This window comes from Bufo gargarizans, unplaced genomic scaffold, assembly GCF_014858855.1.
Source record: "Bufo gargarizans isolate SCDJY-AF-19 unplaced genomic scaffold, ASM1485885v1 original_scaffold_2172_pilon, whole genome shotgun sequence".
NCBI classification, from domain to species: domain Eukaryota; kingdom Metazoa; phylum Chordata; class Amphibia; order Anura; family Bufonidae; genus Bufo; species Bufo gargarizans.
In genome coordinates this window covers 170,268-195,148 of record NW_025334673.1, presented here as the reverse complement: position 1 = coordinate 195,148, position 24,881 = coordinate 170,268, and the positions used below count along the sequence as shown (strand labels likewise).

Here is a 24,881-nt window from a genome sequence, read left to right as displayed (position 1 = left end):
TTACACAGAGAATGCTATCACTGATAACACCTCCCTGTGTACAGATATCAGGGACTGACAGCTATCTCTGTATACACACTTACACAGAGAATGCTATCACTGATAACACCTCCCTGTGTACAGATATCAGGGACTGACAGCTATCTCTGTATACACACTTACACAGAGAATACTATCACTGATAACACCTCCCTGTGTACAGATATCAGTGACTGACAGCTATCTCTGTACACACACTTACACAGAGAATACTATCACTGATAACACCTCCCCTGTGTACAGATATCAGGGACTGACAGCTATCTCTGTATACACACTTACACAGAGCATACCATCACTGATAACACCTCCCTGTGTACAGATATCAGGGACTGACAGCTATCTCTGTATACACACTTACACAGAGATTAATATCACTGATAACACCTCCCCTGTGTACAGATATCAGTGACTGACAGCTATCTCTGTATACACACTTACACAGAGAATACTATCACTGATAACACCTCCCTGTGTACAGATATCAGGGACTGACAGCTATCTGTCAAGGAACCATGAACCAGACGTACAACAAGAGATAAGTGGAAGTAAGAAGGCTTTATTGAAAATCAAGCTGTAAGCAAAAGTCCAAACGGATGGCTAAACCGAAGCAGGGTCTTGCGTGGACAGAGGTCAGGAACCAGGGGGGTGGTCAGACGAAGCCTGGATCAGGAACCAGCAGGGTAGTCAGACGAAGCCAGGATCAGGAACCAGCAGGGTAGTCAGACGAAGCCAGGATCAGGAACCAACGGGGTAGTCAGACGAGGCCAGGATCAGGAACCAGAAGCAGCAGCAGTCTTAGAAGCATGTGAACACAGGAGGACCAAGCAAGGAACTGAAGCCACAGACCTCCTATATATATGAGCTAGGCATCCAGCTCCTCCCAGTGGGAAGGAGAAGCCGCAGGGTGGGAGGCTACAAAAAACCCAGAAACCAAGATGGCCGCCAGCACATGTCAAACGAAGGAGAACAGTGGAAGGTAAGACCATGACACTATCTCTGTATACACACTTACACAGAGATTACTATCACTGATAACACCTCCCTGTGTACAGATATCAGGAACTGACAGCTATCTCTGTATACACACTTACACAGAGAATACTATCACTGATAACACCTCCCCTGTGTACAGATATCAGTGACTGACAGTAATCTCTGTGTAAGTGTGTATACAGAGATAGCTGTCAGTCACTGATATCTGTACACAGGGGAGGTGTTATCAGTGATAGCTATCTCTGTATACACACTTACACAGAGAATACTGTCAGTCCCTGATATCTGTACACAGGGGAGGTGTTATCAGTGATAGTATTCTCTGTGTAAGTGTGTATACAGAGATAGCTATCACTGATAACACCTCCCTGTGTACAGCTATCAGGGACTGACAGCTATCTCTGTATACACACTTACACAGAGAATACTATCACTGATAACACCTCCCCTGTGTACAGCTATCAGGGACTGACAGCTATCTCTGTATACACACTTACACAGAGAATACCATCACTGATAACACCTCCCCTGTGTACAGATATCAGTGACTGACAGCTATCTCTGTATACACACTGACACAGAGAATACTATCACTGATAACACCTCCCTGTGTACAGATATCAGGGACTGACAGCTATCTATGTATACACACTTACACAGAGATTACTATCACTGATAACACCTCCCTGTGTACAGATATCAGTGACTGACAGCTATCTCTGTATACACACTTACACAGAGATTACTATCACTGATAACACCTCCCTGTGTACAGATATCAGGGACTGACAGCTATCTCTGTATACACACTTACACAGAGATTACTATCACTGATAACACCTCCCTGTGTACAGATATCAGGGACTGACAGCTATCTCTGTATACACACTGACACAGAGAATACTATCACTGATAACACCTCCCTGTGTACAGATATCAGGGACTGACAGCTATCTATGTATACACACTTACACAGAGATTACTATCACTGATAACACCTCCCTGTGTACAGATATCAGTGACTGACAGCTATCTCTGTATACACACTTACACAGAGATTACTATCACTGATAACACCTCCCTGTGTACAGATATCAGGGACTGACAGCTATCTCTGTATACACACTTACACAGAGATTACTATCACTGATAACACCTCCCTGTGTACAGATACCAGTGACTGACAGCTATCTCTGTATACACACTTACACAGAGAATACTATCACTGATAACACCTCCCCTGTGTACAGATATCAGTGACTGACAGCTATCTCTGTATACACACTTACACAGAGATTACTATCACTGATAACACCTCCCTGTGTACAGATATCAGTGACTGACAGCTGTCTCTGTATACACACTTACACAGAGATTACTATCACTGATAACACCTCCCCTGTGTACAGATACCAGTGACTGACAGGTATCTCTGTATACACACTTACACAGAGATTACTATCACTGATAAATCCTCCCCTGTGTACAGATACCAGTGACTGACAGGTATCTCTGTATACACACTTACACAGAGAATACTATCACTGATAACACCTCCCCTATGTACAGATATCAGTGACTGACAGCTATCTCTGTATACACACTTACACAGATAATACTATCACTGATAACACCTCCCTGTGTACAGATACCAGTGACTGACAGCTATCTCTGTATAAACACTTACACAGAGATTACTATCACTGATAACACCTCCCCTGTGTACAGATACCAGTGACTGACAGCTATCTCTGTATACACACTTACACAGAGAATGATATCACTGATAACACCTCCCCTGTGTACAGATATCAGGGACTGACAGCTATCTCTGTATACACACTTACACAGAGAATACTATCACTGATAACACCTCCCTGTGTACAGATATCAGGGACTGACAGCTATCTCTGTATACACACTTACACAGAGATTACTATCACTGATAACACCTCCCCTGTGTACAGATATCAGGGACTGACAGCTATCTCTGTATACACACTTACACAGAGATGACTATCACTGATAACACCTCCCTGTGTACAGATATCAGGGACTGACCGCTATCTCTGTATACACACTTACACAGAGATTACTATCACTGATAACACCTCCCCTGTGTACAGATATCAGGGACTGACAGCTATCTCTGTATACACACTTACACAGAGATGACTATCACTGATAACACCTCCCTGTGTACAGATATCAGGGACTGACAGCTATCTCTGTATACACACTTACATAGAGATTACTATCACTGATAACACCTCCCTGTGTACAGATACCAGTGACTGACAGCTATCTCTGTATACACACTTACACAGAGAATACTATCACTGATAACACCTCCCTGTGTACAGATATCAGTGACTGACAGCTATCTCTGTATACACACTTACACAGAGAATACTATCACTGATAACACCTCCCCTGTGTACAGATATCAGGGACTGACAGCTATCTCTGTATACACACTTACACAGAGATTACTATCACTGATAACACCTCCCCTGTGTACAGATATCAGGGACTGACAGCTATCTCTGTATACACACTTACACAGAGAATACTATCACTGATAACACCTCCCCTGTGTACAGCTATCAGTGACTGACAGCTATCTCTGTATACACACTTACACAGAGAATACCATCACTGATAACACCTCCCCTGTGTACAGATATCAGGGACCGACAGCTATCTCTGTATACACACTTACACAGAGAATACTATCACTGATAACACCTCCCTATGTACAGATATCAGGGACTGACAGCTATCTCTGTATACACACTTACACAGAGATTACTATCACTGATAACACCTCCCCTGTGTACAGATATCAGTGACTGACAGCTATCTCTGTATACACACTTACACAGAGATTACTATCACTGATAACACCTCCCCTGTGTACAGATATCAGTGACTGACAGCTATCTCTGTATACACACTTACACAGAGAATACTATCACTGATAACACCTCCCCTGTGTACAGATATCAGTGACTGACAGCTATCTCTGTATACACACTTACACAGAGAATACTATCACTGATAGTCCCTGGTATCTGTACACAGGGGAGGTGTTATCAGTGATAGTATTCTCTGTGTAAGTGTGTATACAGAGATAGCTGTCAGTCACTGATATCTGTACACAGGGGAGGTGTTATCAGTGATAGTAATCTCTGTGTAAGTGTGTATACATAAATAGCTGTCAGTCCCTGATATCTGTACACAGGGGAGGTGTTGACAGCTATTTATGTATACACACTTACACAGAGATTACTATCACTGATAACACCTCCCCTGTGTACAGATATCAGGGACTGACAGCTATCTCTGTATACACACTTACACAGAGATTACTATCACTGATAACACCTCCCCTGTGTACAGATATCAGGGACTGACAGCTATCTCTGTATACACACTTACACAGAGAATACTATCACTGATAACACCTCCCTGTGTACAGATATCAGGGACTGACAGCTATCTCTGTATACACACTTACACAGAGATGACTATCAATCACTGATGAGACAGCCCTCATGTACAGCTATAGTAAGAGAAAGCAGAGATTTATAAATTACAAGTTGTATTGAATCTTTGTCCACAGAAGTCTGCATCCGTCTGCCCAGCTCCTCCTGCTCTGTAGCCTGCTGCATACAGATTGCACTGCATTTTGTGATGACGGCTCCGTTTTACACCCAAGTTACTGTAAAAGACTACGAATACCGACTGACAGGCTGCACACACGTCAGAAATAACTTGGCTTTAGCTTCTCAGGTTTTGGTAAAGAAATGGCAGAGTTTATACCGCCAGACTAGTTCTGCTTAGCAGCAGCAGGAGGTGCAGCGGGATTATTGAGACGCACCTTTCCCATCACATTTAGAAGTAGTTTTATACATAATAACCTAATATAGAAATGATGCGTCACCTCCAGGTGCCGAAGGCCTCACGCACATCACCGTCGTTTTGGTCTGGGTCTGATCCGCATTTTTTGCGGATGACACGTCGACCAATTTCAATTCTATGGGTCTGCAAAAATGTGCCGTCAGCATCCATATGGCAGTCCCGAAAATTATCGAATATGTCCTATACCTGTCTGTTTTGTGGACAAGAATAGGCTTGTTCTAGTGAAGGGAGCGAAAAAGTGATGGATAGCGCATATCCGGTATCTGTACTTTGTGGATCTACAGTTTGTGGACCGCCAAAGGTTATGTGTGCGGGAGACCTAAAGGGGCTTTTAGTATTTCAGATTATAACATCAACCATGTGATACGTCACTCACCAGCGTCACTTCATCTGTTGTCATGACGGAAGACTGCGCCAAACTATGTGTGTGCGATGAGGAGCTCTCCATATATCACGCTTGCCTGGAAAGCCCCCCCCCAGAAAAAAATAGGGTTAATGTCTGTTCAATTCTAGATCACATCAGTATAAATATATGTACAAGTCCTCCATGATCAGTTCTAGATCACATCAGTATAAAGATATGTACATGTCCTCCATGATGAGTTCTAGAGCACATCAGTATAAATATATGTACAAGTCCTCCCTGATCAGTTCTAGATCACATCAGTATAAAGATATGTACATGTCCTCCATGATGGGTTCTAGATCACATCAGTATAAAGATATGTACAAGTCCTCCCTGATCATTTCTAGATCACATCAGTATAAAGATATGTACATGTCCTCCATGATGGGTTCTAGAGCACATCAGTATAAAGATATATACATGTCCTCCATGATGGGTTCTAGATCACATCAGTATAAAGATATGTACATGTCATCCCTGATCAGTTCTAGATCACATCAGTATAAAGATATGTACATGTCACCCCTGATCAGTTCTAGATCACATCAGTATAAAGATATGTACATGTCCTCCATGATGGGTTCTAGATCACATCAGTATAAAGATATGTATAAGTCCTCTATGATTAGTTCTAGATCACATCAGTATAAAGATATGTAAATGTCATCCATGATGGGTTCTAGATCACATCAGTATAAAGATATATACATGTCCTCCATGATGGGTTCTAGATCACATCAGTATAAAGATATATACATGTCCTCCATGATGGGTTCTAGATCACATCCGTATAAAGATATATACATGTCCTCCATGATCAGTTCTAGATCACATTAGTATAAATATATGTACATGTCCTTCATGATGGGTTCTATATCACATCAGTATAAAGATATGTAAATGTCATCCCTGATCAGTTCTCGATCATATCAGTATAAATATATCTACATGTCCTCCATGATGGGTTCTAGATCACATCAGTATAGAGATATGTAAATGTCATCCCTGATCAGTTCTCGATCAGATCAGTATAAATATATCTACATGTCCTCCATGATGGGTTCTAGATCACATCAGTATAAAGATATGTATAAGTCCTCTATGATTAGTTCTAGATCACATCAGTATAAAGATATGTAAATGTCATCCATGATGGGTTCTAGATCACATTAGTATAAAGATATATACATGTCCTCCATGATCAGTTCTAGATCACATTAGTATAAATATATGTACATGTCCTTCATGATGGGTTCTATATCACATCAGTATAAAGATATGTAAATGTCATCCCTGATCACATCAGTATAGAGATATATACATGTCCTCCATGATGGGTTCTAGAGCACATCAGTATAAATATATCTACATGTCCTCCATGATCGGTTCTAGATTACATCAGTATAAAGATATATACATGTCCTCCATGATCGGTTCTAGATCACATCAGTATAAATATATGTAAATGTCATCCCTGATCAGTTCTAGATCACATCAGTATAAATATATATACATGTCCTCCATGATGGGTTCTAGATCACATCAGTATAAAGCAGGGCTCGACAAATCCCGGGCGCCAGGTCGCCATGGTGACCAGGAATTTGGTCCTGGCGCCTTGGGTATTTGCCATGGCATGAAAATATAATGCAAAATAGGCCCAGCACTCCAGCAGCCAGACGGGCGCAGTATCTCTAAGTTCACAGTAGACGCGGTGTCACGCACGAGTCCGCGTCTGGTAGGTCCGCCCCTCCCGCTTCCCGCCACAGACAACAGTAAAGAGGATCGCTACTGCCTCAGGCTCACTGCAGTTAAGAGGACCGCTACTCGCACAGTCTGTCCTGGTCCTTCCTTACCGCTTCCCCTGTGTTCTAATGGGCCCCTTACACAGTCCATGTTCCGCTGGCAGTCACAGTCCCTGCTTGCAGCCTAGAGCGCTTCTGTCCGCTGGGTGCTGGTTGATTTGCTAGCTAGCCGTGCACCCAGCAGAGGAACTTGAGCCGGCTGTGCTGCGGGACTATTGTTGCTGCTGGCCTTGCTGTGACCTGACCTGACTGCGAACCAGCATCACCCTCCAGACACCAGTCATCCTGCAGACAGAGTGACTTATCGTCTCCTCCAGGATTCAGTTTGTTTGAAGATCTACTCTGCCTGCCGCTATGCCACACAGTGACAGCAAGTGCACAGTAAGTTAGCAGCAGTGTGCACTGAAATGCCAAAGTTCAGAGTTGGGGGCAGACAGCAGGCACAGTCCGTATGGAGGGGCTAAGGTGGCACTGGCACAGTTCATAAAGGGGGGCTATGGTGGCACCTCCTTATGAACTGTGCTTGCCGCTGTGCTGCCTATTATATAGTGTGACACCATAGCCGCCTTCCCTCCCATACAGCTTTAGGCTCCATTCACACGTCCGCAAAATGTGTCCGCATCCGTTCCGCAATTTTGTGGAACAGGTGCAGACCCATTCATTCTTTATGGGGACGGAATGGATGCGGACAGCACACAGTGTGCTGTCCGCATCCGAATTTGCGGTCTGCAACTCCGCAAAAAGATAGAGCATGTCCTATTCTTGTCCGTAGCTTGCGGACAAGAATAGGCATTTCTATGGGGGTGACGGGCTGGTGTGTTGCGGACCTGCAATTCGCTGGTCCGCAACACACCACGGACGTGTGAATGCAGCCTTATGAGGTTAAAAAAAAACCTGGCTCCTAACCTTTTTAGCTGGCTCCTAGATTCAAAGGAAATTTGTCGAGCCCTGGTATAAAGATATATACATGTCCTCCATGATCTAGAGCACATCAGTATAAAGATATGTAAATGTCATCCCTGATCAGTTCTAGATCACATCAGTATAGAGATATATACATGTCCTCCATGATGGGTTCTAGATCACATCAGTATAAAGATATGTACATGTCATCCCTGATCAGTTCTAGATCACATCAGTATAGAGATATATACATGTCCTCCATGATGGGTTCTAGAGCACATCAGTATAAAGATATGTACATGTCCTCCATGATGGGTTCTAGATCACATCAGTATAAAGATATGTAAATGTCATCCCTGATCAGTTCTAGATCACATCAGTATAAAGATATATACATGTCCTCCATGATGGGTTCTAGATCATATCAGTATAAAGATATGTAAATGTCATCCCTGATCAGTTCTAGATCACATCAGTATAAATATATGTACATGTCATCCCTGATCTAGAGCACATCAGTATAAAGATATGTAAATGTCATCCCTGATCAGTTCTAGATCACATCAGTATAGAGATATATACATGTCCTCCATGATGGGTTCTAGATCACATCAGTATAAAGATATATACATGTCCTCCATGATGGGTTCTAGAGCACATCAGTATAAATATATGTACATGTCATCCCTGATCTAGAGCACATCAGTATAAAGATATGTAAATGTCATCCCTGATCAGTTCTAGATCACATCAGTATAAAGATATATACATGTCCTCCATGATCTAGAGCACATCAGTATAAAGATATATACATGTCCTCCATGATCTAGAGCACATCAGTATAAAGATATGTAAATGTCATCCCTGATCAGTTCTAGATCACATCAGTATAGAGATATATACATGTCCTCCATGATGGGTTCTAGATCACATCAGTATAAAGATATATACATGTCCTCCATGATCTAGAGCACATCAGTATAAAGATATGTAAATGTCATCCCTGATCAGTTCTAGATCACATCAGTATAAAGATATGTAAATGTCATCCCTGATCAGTTCTAGATCACATCAGTATAAAGATATATACATGTCCTCCATGATGGGTTCTAGAGCACATCAGTATAAAGATATGTAAATGTCATCCCTGATCAGTTCTAGATCACATCAGTATAAAGATATATACATGTCCTCCATGATGGGTTCTAGATCACATCAGTATAAAGATATATACATGTCCTCCATGATGGGTTCTAGAGCACATCAGTATAAAGATATGTAAATGTCATCCCTGATCAGTTCTAGATCACATCAGTATAGAGATATATACATGTCCTCCATGATGGGTTCTAGATCAAATCAGTATAAAGATATATACATGTCATCCCTGATCAGTTCTAGAGCACATCAGTATAAAGATATATACATGTCCTCCATGATTGGTTCTAGATTACATCAGTATAAAGATATGTAAATGTCATCCCTGATCAGTTCTAGATCACATCAGTATAAAGATATATACATGTCCTCCATGATGGGTTCTAGAGCACATCAGTATAAATATATGTACATGTCATCCCTGATCGGTTCTAGAGCACATCAGTATAAAGATATGTACATGTCCTCCCTGATCAGTTCTAGATCACATCAGTATAAAGATATGTACATGTCCTCCATGATGAGTTCTAGATCACATCAGTATAAATATATGTATAAGTCCTCTATGATTAGTTCTAGATCACATCAGTATTAACCCCCTCAGCCCCGCTAGCTGAAACCCCCTTAATGACCCGGCCACTTTTTACACTTCTGCACTGCACTACTTTCACCGTTTATCAATCGGTCATGCAACTTACCACCCAAATGAATTTTACCTCCTTTTCTTCTCACTAATAGAGCTTTCATTTGGTGGTATTTCATTGCTGCTGGCATTTTTACTTTTTTGTTATTAATCGAAATTTAATGATTTTTTTGCAAAAAAATGACATTTTTCACTTTCAGCTGTAAAATTTTGCAAAAAAAAAAAAACGACATCCATATATACATTTTTCACTAAATTTATAGTTCTACATGTCTTTGATAAAAAAAAAATGTTTGGGCAAAAAAAAAAAATGGTTTGGGTAAAAGTCATAGCGTTTACAAACTATGGTACAAAAATGTGAATTTCCGCTTTTTGAAGCAGCTCTGACTTTCTGAGCACCTGTCATGTTTCCTGAGGTTCTACAATGCCCAGACAGTAGAAACACCCCACAAATGACCCCATTTCAGAAAGTAGACACCCTAAGGTATTCGCTGATGGGCATAGTGAGTTCATAGAACTTCTTATTTTTTGTCACAAGTTAGCGGAAAATGATGATGATTTTTTATATTTATTTTTTTCTTACAAAGTCTCATATTCCACTAACTTGCGACAAAAAATAAAAAATTCTAGGAACTCGCCGTACCCCTCACGGAATACCTTGGGGTGTCTTCTTTCCAAAATGGGGTCACTTGTGGGGTAGTTATACTGCCCTGGCATTCTAGGGGCCCAAATGTGTGAGAAGAACTTTGCAATCAAAATCTGTAAAAAATGGCCTGCGAAATCCGAAAGGTGCACTTTGGAATATGTGCCCCTTTGCCCACCTTGGCTGCAATAAAGTGTCACACATGTGGTATCGCCGTACTCAGGAGAAGTTGGGGAATGTGTTTTGGGGGGTCATTTTACATATACCCATGCTGGGTGAGAGAAATATCTTGGCAAAAGACAACTTTTCCCATTTTTTTATACAAAGTTGGCATTTGACCAAGATATTTTTCTCACCCAGCATGGGTATATGTAAAAAGACACCCCAAAACACATTCCCCAACTTCTCCTGAGTACGGCGATACCACATGTGTGACACTTTTTTGCAGCCTAGATGCGCAAAGGGGCCCAAATTCCTTTTAGGAGGGCATTTTTAGACATTTGGATCCCAGACTTCTTCTCACACTTTAGGGCCCCATAAAATGCCAGGGCAGTAGAAATACCCCACATGTGACCCCACTTTGGAAAGAAGACACCCCAAGGTATTCCATGAGGGGCCTGGCGAGTTCATAGAAATTTTTTATTTTTTTTTGCATAAGTTAGCGGAAATTGATTTTTTTTTTTTCTCACAAAGTCTCACTTTCCGCTAACTTGGGACAAAAATGTCAATCTTTCATGGACTCAATATGCCCCTCACGGAATACCTTGGGGGGTCTTCTTTCCGAAATGGGGTCACATGTGGGGTATTTATACTGCCCTGGCTTTTTACGGGCCCTAAAGCGTGAGAAGTCTGGAATATAAATGTCTAATAAATGTTACGCATTTGGATTCTGTGAGGGGTACGGCGAATCCATGTGAGATTTTATTTTTTGACACAAGTTAGTGGAATATGAGACTTTGTAAGAAAAAACAAAAACAAAAACAAATAATTTCCGCTAACTTGGGCCAAAAAAAATGTCTAAATGGAGCCTTACAGGGGGGGGGGGGGGTGATCACCCCCCTGTCATTGATCACCCCCCAGTCAGGCTCCATTCAGACGTCCGTATAATTTTTACGGATCCACGGATACATGGATCGGATCCGCAAAACACATACGGACGTCTGAATGGAGCCTTACAGGGGGGTGATCAATGACAGGGGGTGATCAGGGAGTCTATATGGGGTGATCAGGGGTTCATAAGGGGTTAATAAGTGACAGGGGGGGTGTAGTGTAGTGGTGTTTGATGCTACTTATTACTGACCTACCTGTGTCCTCTGGTGGTTGATCCTAACAAAAGGGACACCAGAGGACCAGGTAGCGGAATATCAGACGCGGTTATCAGAACAGCAGCTAATATACCTGTTAGGGGTTAATAAATTCGGATCTCCAGCTGGCCGTGAACGATCGCCGCTGGCAGGCTGGAGATCCACTCGCTTACCTTCCGTTCCTGTGTGCGCGCGTTCACAGGAAATCTCGCCTCTCGCGGGAGGACGCGTATATGCGTCCAGGAGGAGTAAAGCAACCACCTCCCGGACGCAGATCTGCGTACAGCGGTCCGGAGGTGGGTAAAGTAATGATGGCCGCTCGCTTGTCTTTACTTAGCTGCTTTTTTCTCGCCATAATACACATTCTAACAGTCTATTCAGTAGGACTATCAGCTGTGCGTCCACCTGACTTCTCCACCACTGATGGTCCCAACCCCATCTATAAGGCCAGAAATCCCACTTATCACACCTGACAGGGCACACCTGTGAAGTGAGGACCATCTCAGGTGACTACGAAGCTCATCAAGAGAATGCCAAGAGTGTGCAAAGCAGTAATCAGAGCAGAAGGCGGCTCCTGTGAGACCCTAGAATATGACCTATTTTCAGTGGTTTCACACTTTCTGTGATGTAGATAATTCCACATGTGATAATTCATAGTTTTGAGGCCTTCAGTGCGAATCTACATCGGTCATGAAGATGAAGGAAACTCTTTGAATGAGAAGGTGTCCAACCCTTTGGTCTGTACGTTCCGTGTCCTCCATGATCAGTTCTAGATGACATTTACATATCTTCATACCGCGGTTATTCGGAAACGGTGACATCGCCGTGTTTTACTATGGCGGTATATCGTGGATAGCGGTATATCGCTCAGCCCTATGCAGACCACAGTGTTATCTGCGCCTCCCTCTATGGGTAGCCAAGTGGTGCCCTAGGTGGATGACTACCCTCGCCTATCCATCATCCTGGCCTTAATGCAGAGCTCATTACCGCAGGAGGCATAACAGGAGAGGACTACAACTCCCAGCATATTTAACATCAGAACACATTACAGGGGGACAAGTAAGAGGATGGGATTACAACTCCCAGCATGTCCAAGCCGTTCTTATATAATCAGAGTACATTATAAGAGGAGGTATAGAGAGGACTATAACTCTGATAGTACATAATAAGCTGGACATGCTGGGGGTTGTACAGGGTGCATGTAGCAGTGTAGCATGATGCAGCCTGTACACACACAGCTCTGCTACATGCTAGATTAATGCCCCCCTCCCCCCGGACGGACTTACATGGAGCCTGGCAGGGACTCGGGGACTCGCGCTTCTTTTAACTCAAAGACTCAAATGAGTCTCTGAGTCCCTGCGACTCCCCCTGTGCTGTGATTGGTTGGAGGGCGGGGAGGGGAGGGGCGGGGCTAGCGTCCACTGTCGGCGGCTCCTATTACACTGCCTGCTGCGTCCCGGATCTGTACTATTGCCCCTGAGTGCCCCACCTGCTGCCCCTGAGTGCCCCAGCTGCTGCCCCCTCACATACGAGCCCCTGTTGCCCCCACCTGCTCTCCGGAAGCTCTGTGCACTCCGGCAGGCACGTCTGTGCGGAGCGCTGGGCAATCACGTCAGCAGTCACGTGTGTAGCGGCGGCTCCTCCCATTGGCTGAGCGCGCTGCTGCTGACGTCCAGCACTGTAGCTCTGCGCTCCTCCGGATCCATCCGCCGCGGCCTAGATCCGCCCAGATCCCGGTGTCCAGGGTGAGAACAGCACTTTATAGCCGTGTGAGCGGGAGCGCTGCCTGAACATGTTATTTGTATGGACCCCTTTAATGGGGGGACCTCCTGTTAAAGGGGCGGTCGTCTCAGGAAGACACACCAGTCCAAGGTTCCTACAAGGATGTCCTATAAGGGGACAATCAGTGCCTGAATGGGGTGCTTTTGGCTCACAAGCTTAAAGGGAGACGGGTGTAAGTCGCTGCCAGTCATCTCAGGCGCTGGTTTATGTCCTTGAGGTAAGATCACCATGTTGGACTCCAACCGCCTGATTCTTCTTCTCCACCGAGGGGGAGTCCTGACAACCCCCAAACGCATTAGACGCTCAGCAGGCTCTGCAAAAGCGTGAAGGGCCAACTTAAAGGGGTTTTCCATCATGTAAACTTCCAAACTGACAGGTTGATGTGCACTGCTGCAGCCAATGACAATGTCACTGCTAGGTGACATCACTGCGGAGGCCAGTGCAGCGGCCACGTGACCAGAGGTGAACAGACCCTGCCCCGGAAGATCAGCCCTGGAGCGGAGCGATGGGAAGCAGGAGGTAAACTAACTGTACCACCCGCTCTGGGGCATCTGTAGGAATTGGCTGCGGAGCTCATGGGGGGGGGGGGGCACCAGTGATGGGCACAAGCTGTTAGGGCACACAATGGGGGAGATTCAGGGCCGTCTTTAATATTGATTGGAGGCAAGAATTTACTTGGGCCCCCTGCAGGGGCGTAGCTAGAACTGACTGGGCCCCACAGCAAATTTTTGTACTGGGCCCCTCCCAAACTTAATGGACGCACTCATACACACACTCGCCACATACATGGACGCACTCACCACATACATGGACGCACTCATACACACACTCACTACATACATGGACGCACTCATACAGGCACTCACCACATACATGGACGCACTCATACACTCACCACATACATGGACGCACTCACCACATACATGGACGCACTCATACAGGCACTCACCACATACATGGACGCACTCACCACATACATGGACGCACTCATACACGCACTCACTACATACATGGACGCACTCATACACGCACTCACTACATACATGGACGCACTCATACAGGCACTCACTACATACATGGACGCACTCATACACACACTCGCCACATACATGGACGCACTCACCACATACATGGACGCACTCATACACACACTCGCCACATACATGGACGCACTCACCACATACATGGATGCACTCACCACATACATGGACGCACTCATACAGGCACTCACCACATACATGGATGCACTCATACAGGCACTCACCACATACATGGATGCACTCATACAGGCACTCACCACATACATGGATGCACTCATACACGCATTCACCACATACATGGACGCACTCACTACATACATGGACACACTCATACACTCACCACATACATGGATGCACTCATACACGCATTCACCACATACATGGACGCACTCACTACATACATGGACACACTCATACACTCACCACATACATGGAGGCACTCATACACGCACCACATACATGGAGGCACTCATACACGCACCACATACATGGAGGCACTCATACACGCACCACATACATGGAGGCACTCATACACGCACCACATACATGGACGCACTCATACACGTACTCACCACATACATGGACTCACTCATACACGCACTCACCACATACATGGACTCACTCATACACGCATTCACCATATACATGGACGCACTCATACACGCATTCACCACATACATGGATGCACTCATACACTCACCACATACATGGACGCACTCATACACGCATTCACCACATACATGGACGCACTCATACACGCATTCACCATATACATGGACGCACTCATACACGCATTCACCATATACATGGATGCACTCATACAGGCACTCACTACATACATGGACTCACTCATACACACACTCGCCACATACATGGACGCACTCACCACATACATGGACGCACTCATACACACACTCGCCACATACATGGACGCACTCACCACATACATGGATGCACTCACCACATACATGGATGCACTCATACACGCATTCACCACATACATGGACGCACTCACTACATACATGGACACACTCATACACTCACCACATACATGGATGCACTCATACACGCATTCACCACATACATGGACGCACTCACTACATACATGGACACACTCATACACTCACCACATACATGGAGGCACTCATACACGCACCACATACATGGAGGCACTCATACACGCACCACATACATGGAGGCACTCATACACGCACCACATACATGGAGGCACTCATACACGCACCACATACATGGAGGCACTCATACACGCACCACATACATGGACGCACTCATACACGTACTCACCACATACATGGACTCACTCATACACGCACTCACCACATACATGGACTCACTCATACACGCATTCACCATATACATGGACGCACTCATACACGCATTCACCACATACATGGATGCACTCATACACTCACCACATACATGGACGCACTCATACACGCATTCACCACATACATGGACGCACTCATACACGCATTCACCATATACATGGACGCACTCATACACGCATTCACCATATACATGGACGCACTCATACACGCATTCACCACATACATGGAGGCACTCATACAGGCACTCACCACATACATGGACGCACTCATACACGCATTCACCATATACATGGACGCACTCATACACGCATTCACCACATACATGGACGCACTCATACACTCACCACATACATGGACGCACTCATACAGGCACTCGGCACATACATGGATGCACTCATACAGGCACTCACCACATACATGGACAGACTCACATACACACTCACCACATATATGGACGCTCTTATACAGGCACTCACTACATACATGGACGCTCTCATACAGGCACTCACCACATACATGGACTCACTCATACACGCATTCACCATATACATGGACTCACTCATACACGCACTCACCACATACATGGACGCACTCATACACGCATTCACCATATACATGGACGCACTCATACACGCATTCACCACATACATGGATGCACTCATACACTCACCATATACATGGACGCACTCATACACGCATTCACCACATACATGGATGCACTCATACAGGCACTCACTACATACATGGACGCTCTCATACAGGCACTCACCACATACATGGACTCACTCATACACGCATTCACCATATACATGGACTCACTCATACACGCACTCACCACATACATGGACGCACTCATACACGCATTCACCATATACATGGACGCACTCATACACGCATTCACCACATACATGGATGCACTCATACACTCACCATATACATGGACGCACTCATACACGCATTCACCACATACATGGATGCACTCATACAGGCACTCACTACATACATGGACTCACTCATACAGGCACTCACCACATACATGGACTCACTCATACACGCACTCACCACATACATGGACTCACTCATACACGCATTCACCATATACATGGACGCACTCATACACCACATACATGGACGCACTCATACACTCACCATATACATGGACGCACTCATACACGCATTCACCACATACATGGATGCACTCATACAGGCACTCACCACATACATGGACGCACTCATAAAGGCACTCACAACATACATGGACTCACTCATACACGCATTCACCATATACATGGACGCACTCATACACGCATTCACCACATACATGGATGCACTCATACAGGCACTCACCACATACATGGACTCACTCATACACGCACTCACCACATACATGGATGCACTCATACAGGAACTCACCACATACATGGACAGACTCACATACACGCACTCACCACATATATGGACGCTCTTATACAGGCACTCACTACATACATGGACGCACGTATACAGGCACTCACCACATACATGGACGCTCTCATACAGGCACTCACCACATACATGGACGCACGTATACAGGCACTCACCACATACATGGACGCACGTATACAGGCACTCACCACATACATGGACGCACTCATACACGCACTCACTACATACATGGACGCTCTCATACAGGCACTCACCACATACATGGACTCACTCATACACGCATTCACCATATACATGGATGCACTCATACACGCATTCACCACATATATGGACGCTCTTATACAGGCACTCACCATATACATGGACGCACTCATACACGCATTCACTACATACATGGACGCTCTCATACAGGCACTCACTACATACATGGACTCACTCATACACGCATTCACCATATACATGGACGCACTCATACAGGCACTCACCACATACATGGACTCACTCATACAGGCACTCACCACATACATGGATGCTCTCATACAGGCACTCACCACATACATGGACGCACTCATACACGCACTCACTACATACATGGATGCTCTCATACAGGCACTCACCACATACATGGACTCACTCATACACGCATTCACCATATACATGGACTCACTCATACACGCACTCACCACATACATGGACAGACTCACATACGCACTCACCACATACATGGACGCAGTCATACACGCATTCACCACATACATGGACGCACTCATACAGGCACTCACCACATACATGGACGCACTCATACACGCACTCACTACATACATGGACGCTCTCATACAGGCACTCACCACATACATGGACTCACTCATACACGCATTCACCATATACATGGACTCACTCATACACGCACTCACCACATACATGGACGCACTCATACACGCACTCACTACATACATGGACGCTCTCATACAGGCACTCACCACATACATGGACTCACTCATACACGCATTCACCATATACATGGACTCACTCATACACGCACTCACCACATACATGGACGCACTCATACACGCATTCACCATATACATGGACGCACTCATACACGCATTCACCACATACATGGATGCACTCATACACTCACCATATACATGGACGCACTCATACACGCATTCACCACATACATGGATGCACTCATACAGGCACTCACTACATACATGGACGCTCTCATACAGGCACTCACCACATACATGGACTCACTCATACACGCATTCACCATATACATGGACTCACTCATACACGCACTCACCACATACATGGACGCACTCATACACGCATTCACCATATACATGGACGCACTCATACACGCATTCACCACATACATGGATGCACTCATACAGGCACTCACCACATACATGGACGCACTCATAAAGGCACTCACCACATACATGGACGCACTCATACAGGCACTCACCACATACATGGACGCACTCATACACGCATTCACCATATACATGGACGCACTCATACACGCATTCACCACATACATGGATGCACTCATACACTCACCATATACATGGACGCACTCATACACGCATTCACCACATACATGGATGCACTCATACAGGCACTCACTACATACATGGACTCACTCATACAGGCACTCACCACATACATGGACTCACTCATACACGCATTCACCATATACATGGACTCACTCATACACGCACTCACCATATACATGGACGCACTCATACACCACATACATGGACGCACTCATACACTCACCACATACATGGACGCACTCATACACGCATTCACCACATACATGGATGCACTCATACAGGCACTCACCACATACATGGACAGACTCACATACGCACTCATACACGCACTCACCACATACATGGACTCACTCATACAGGCACTCACCACATACATGGACAGACTCACATACGCACTCACCACATATATGGACATATATACTGTGTATATATATATATACACACACACACACATTACATACACATGAACTTACAAGTAGTTATACACCTATTTCTACAGACAGACACTTGCCTTTCCTGTAGACAGCTGATGTCTGGTCCTCACAGGCAGCCTGGAGAAGTAGGTGCCATCACCCCTCTGTGCCATCCAGTGACAGCAGTAGTAGGTTTTAGGCGGGACCAGTCTCCCTCCATAGTCCCACTCCCAGTCCCTCCTCCCCACAGCAGGACAGGTAACAACCCCCCCCCCCCCCCGGCCTGGCCCCGCCCCCTCCACCGCCTGAGTCCGCCTCCTACTAACTAGAGAGACTGGGTGGGAGGACTCAGGAGGCGGACTCAGGCGGTGGAGGGGGCGGGGAAATTCATTCCTTTCCTGCACTGCGGGCGGCGCCGGTGCCAGCCTGGCTCCGCCTCCGCTACGCCCCCGTTCCGGCCCCCTCCACCGCATCCGCCGGCCTACCTCATGTTGGACCGCCCGCGCCCCGCCCACTACACTGGGCGGGCGGTCGGCCCTGGCTGCCTGTGAGTGCTGTGATGTATAAAAAATAAAATAAAAATGATGCGGTCTGGACGGGTGGGCCCCCAGTGGCGTAGGGCCCCATAGCCACTGCTATGGTTGCTATGGCGATCCCTATGCCACTGGCCCCCTGGATCCCGCCTTCACACACCCTAGCATGCAATCACGCCTCCACCACAACACACAGTGAATGGGTCCACATCGGCTCGGATGCGGACCCAAACAACGGCCGTGTGAATGAGTCCTAAGCACATGCAGTCTCAGGAGTGGTCCACACCACCCCCTGCCCTGCAGCCTCACAGGAGTTCAGGACCCGTATCTGCACACGTATGTATGGCATCATTGGGATGCACATCACACATGACGTGACACAGGTCTTTACCAGACACACTATTATTGCCACATGTGTCACATGCCACTACTGACTGAGCAGCCGTTCAGAGTTCAGACAGTTCACCTTCCTTCAGAAAAGCGAGCCTGCCGTGCACTGCAGCGGGTTCAGACCTGAGCGTTCGCGGTGGAGCGCTCTGTATGTGCCATTGTACCGGCGTTTGCAATCGCGCATACAGAGACAAGCGAACGCCCATTGTCGCGTGTTCCCGCTGAAGTCTATGGACGGGAACGCGCGACAAGACGCCCCAAAGAAGCTCATGTACTTCTTGGGGCATCGGGCGTTTTACAGCGCGATCGTACGCGCTGTAAAACGCTCAGGTGAGAACCATTCCCATAGGGAAGCATTGGTGGGAACGCGCTGTAAAACGCTCAGGTGAGAACCATTCCCATAGGGAAGCATTGGTGGGAACGCGCTGTAAAACGCTCAGGTGAGAACCATTCCCATAGGGAAGCATTGGTGGGAACGCGCTGTAAAACGCTCAGGTGAGAACCATTCCCATAGGGAAGCATTGGTGGGAACGCGCTGTAAAACGCTCAGGTGAGAACCATTCCCATAGGGAAGCATTGGTGGGAACGCGCTGTAAAACGCTCAGGTGAGAACCATTCCCATAGGGAAGCATTGGTGGGAACGCGCTGTAAAACGCTCAGGTGAGAACCATTCCCATAGGGAAGCATTGGTGGGAACGCGCTGTAAAACGCTCAGGTGAGAACCATTCCCATAGGGAAGCATTGGTGGGAACGCGCTGTAAAACGCTCAGGTGAGAACCATTCCCATAGGGAAGCATTGGTGGGAACGCGCTGTAAAACGCTCAGGTGAGAACCATTCCCATAGGGAAGCATTGGTGGGAACGCGCTGTAAAACGCTCAGGTGAGAACCATTCCCATAGGGAAGCATTGGTGGGAACGCGCTGTAAAACGCTCAGGTGTGAACCATTCCCATAGGGAAGCATTGGTGGGAACGCGCTGTAAAACGCTCAGGTGTGAACCATTCCCATAGGGAAGCATTGGTGGGAACGCGCTGTAAAACGCTCAGGTGAGAACCATTCCCATAGGGAAGCATTGGTGGGAACGCGCTGTAAAACGCTCAGGTGAGAACCATTCCCATAGGGAAGCATTGGTGGGAACGCGCTGTAAACGCTCAGGTGAGAACCATTCCCATAGGGAAGCATTGGTGGGAACGCGCTGTAAAACGCTCAGGTGTGAACCATTCCCATAGGGAAGCATTGGTGGGAACGCGCTGTAAAACGCTCAGGTGAGAACCATTCCCATAGGGAAGCATTGGTGGGAACGCGCTGTAAAACGCTCAGGTGTGAACCATTCCCATAGGGAAGCATTGGTGGGAACGCGCTGTAAAACGCTCAGGTGTGAACCATTCCCATAGGGAAGCATTGGTGGGAACGCGCTGTAAAACGCTCAGGTGAGAACCATTCCCATAGGGAAGCATTGGTGGGAACGCGCTGTAAAACGCTCAGGTGAGAACCATTCCCATAGGGAAGCATTGGTGGGAACGCGCTGTAAAACGCTCAGGTGAGAACCATTCCCATAGGGAAGCATTGGTGGGAACGCGCTGTAAAACGCTCAGGTGAGAACCATTCCCATAGGGAAGCATTGGTGGGAACGCGCTGTAAAACGCTCAGGTGAGAACCATTCCCATAGGGAAGCATTGGTGGGAACGCGCTGTAAAACGCTCAGGTGAGAACCATTCCCATAGGGAAGCATTGGTGGGAACGCGCTGTAAAACGCTCAGGTGAGAACCATTCCCATAGGGAAGCATTGGTGGGAACGCGCTGTAAAATGCTCAGGTGTGAACCATTCCCATAGGGAAGCATTGGTGGGAACGCGCTGTAAAACGCTCAGGTGTGAACCATTCCCATAGGGAAGCATTGGTGGGAACGCGCTGTAAAACGCTCAGGTGAGAACCATTCCCATAGGGAAGCATTGGTGGGAACGCGCTGTAAAACGCTCAGGTGTGAACCATTCCCATAGGGAAGCATTGGTGGGAACGCGCTGTAAAACGCTCAGGTGAGAACCATTCCCATAGGGAAGCATTGGTGGGAACGCGCTGTAAAACGCTCAGGTGAGAACCATTCCCATAGGGAAGCATTGGTGGGAACGCGCTGTAAAACGCTCAGGTGAGAACCATTCCCATAGGGAAGCATTGGTGGGAACGCGCTGTAAAACGCTCAGGTGAGAACCATTCCCATAGGGAAGCATTGGTGGGAACGCGCTGTAAAACGCTCAGGTGAGAACCATTCCCATAGGGAAGCATTGGTGGGAACGCGCTGTAAAACGCTCAGGTGAGAACCATTCCCATAGGGAAGCATTGGTGGGAACGCGCTGTAAAACGCTCAGGTGAGAACCATTCCCATAGGGAAGCATTGGTGGGAACGCGCTGTAAAACGCTCAGGTGAGAACCATTCCCATAGGGAAGCATTGGTGGGAACGCGCTGTAAAACGCTCAGGTGAGAACCATTCCCATAGGGAAGCATTGGTGGGAACGCGCTGTAAAACGCTCAGGTGAGAACCATTCCCATAGGGAAGCATTGGTGGGAACGCGCTGTAAAACGCTCAGGTGAGAACCATTCCCATAGGGAAGCATTGGTGGGAACGCGCTGTAAAACGCTCAGGTGAGAACCATTCCCATAGGGAAGCATTGGTGGGAACGCGCTGTAAAACGCTCAGGTGAGAACCATTCCCATAGGGAAGCATTGGTGGGAACGCGCTGTAAAACGCTCAGGTGAGAACCATTCCCATAGGGAAGCATTGGTGGGAACGCGCTGTAAAACGCTCAGGTGAGAACCATTCCCATAGGGAAGCATTGGTGGGAACGCGCTGTAAAACGCTCAGGTGAGAACCATTCCCATAGGGAAGCATTGGTGGGAACGCGCTGTAAAACGCTCAGGTGAGAACCATTCCCATAGGGAAGCATTGGTGGGAACGCGCTGTAAAACGCTCAGGTGAGAACCATTCCCATAGGGAAGCATTGGTGGGAACGCGCTGTAAAACGCTCAGGTGAGAACCATTCCCATAGGGAAGCATTGGGGGAACGCGCTGTAAAACGCTCAGGTGAGAACCATTCCCATAGGGAAGCATTGGTGGGAACGCGCTGTAAAACGCTCAGGTGAGAACCATTCCCATAGGGAAGCATTGGTGGGAACGCGCTGTAAAACGCTCAGGTGAGAACCATTCCCATAGGGAAGCATTGGTGGGAACGCGCTGTAAAACGCTCAGGTGAGAACCATTCCCATAGGGAAGCATTGGTGGGAACGCGCTGTAAAACGCTCAGGTGAGAACCATTCCCATAGGGAAGCATTGGTGGGAACGCGCTGTAAAACGCTCAGGTGAAACCATTCCCATAGGGAAGCATTGGTGGGAACGCGCTGTAAAACGCTCAGGTGAGAACCATTCCCATAGGGAAGCATTGGTGGGAACGCGCTGTAAAACGCTCAGGTGTGAACCATTCCCATAGGAAGCATTGGTGGGAACGCGCTGTAAAACGCTCAGGTGAGAACCATTCCCATAGGGAAGCATTGGTGGGAACGCGCTGTAAAACGCTCAGGTGAGAACCATTCCCATAGGGAAGCATTGGTGGGAACGCGCTGTAAAACGCTCAGGTGAGAACCATTCCCATAGGGAAGCATTGGTGGGAACGCGCTGTAAAACGCTCAGGTGAGAACCATTCCCATAGGGAAGCATTGGTGGGAACGCGCTGTAAAACGCTCAGGTGAGAACCATTCCCATAGGGAAGCATTGGTGGGAACGCGCTGTAAAACGCTCAGGTGAGAACCATTCCCATAGGGAAGCATTGGTGGGAACGCGCTGTAAAACGCTCAGGTGAGAACCATTCCCATAGGGAAGCATTGGTGGGAACGCGCTGTAAAACGCTCAGGTGAGAACCATTCCCATAGGGAAGCATTGGTGGGAACGCGCTGTAAAACGCTCAGGTGAGAACCATTCCCATAGGGAAGCATTGGTGGGAACGCGCTGTAAAACGCTCAGGTGAGAACCATTCCCATAGGGAAGCATTGGTGGGAACGCGCTGTAAAACGCTCAGGTGAGAACCATTCCCATAGGGAAGCATTGGTGGGAACGCGCTGTAAACGCTCAGGTGAGAACCATTCCCATAGGGAAGCATTGGTGGGAACGCGCTGTAAAACGCTCAGGTGAGAACCATTCCCATAGGGAAGCATTGGTGGGAACGCGCTGTAAAACGCTCAGGTGAGAACCATTCCCATAGGGAAGCATTGGTGGGAACGCGCTGTAAAACGCTCAGGTGAGAACCATTCCCATAGGGAAGCATTGGTGGGAACGCGCTGTAAAACGCTCAGGTGAGAACCATTCCCATAGGGAAGCATTGGTGGGAACGCGCTGTAAAACGCTCAGGTGAGAACCATTCCCATAGGGAAGCATTGGTGGGAACGCGCTGTAAAACGCTCAGGTGAGAACCATTCCCATAGGGAAGCATTGGTGGGAACGCGCTGTAAAACGCTCAGGTGAGAACCATTCCCATAGGGAAGCATTGGTGGGAACGCGCTGTAAAACGCTCAGGTGAGAACC

The 24,881-nt window shown here is 46.9% G+C and overlaps 2 pseudogenes; one reads left to right on the top strand and one right to left on the bottom strand.

The window, feature by feature from the left end:
- Nucleotides 1-13,136, bottom strand: part of LOC122924049 — a 54,429-nt pseudogene extending 41,293 nt beyond the window's left edge.
- LOC122924047 overlaps nucleotides 6,952-24,881 on the top strand; it is a 61,447-nt pseudogene continuing 43,517 nt past the window's right edge.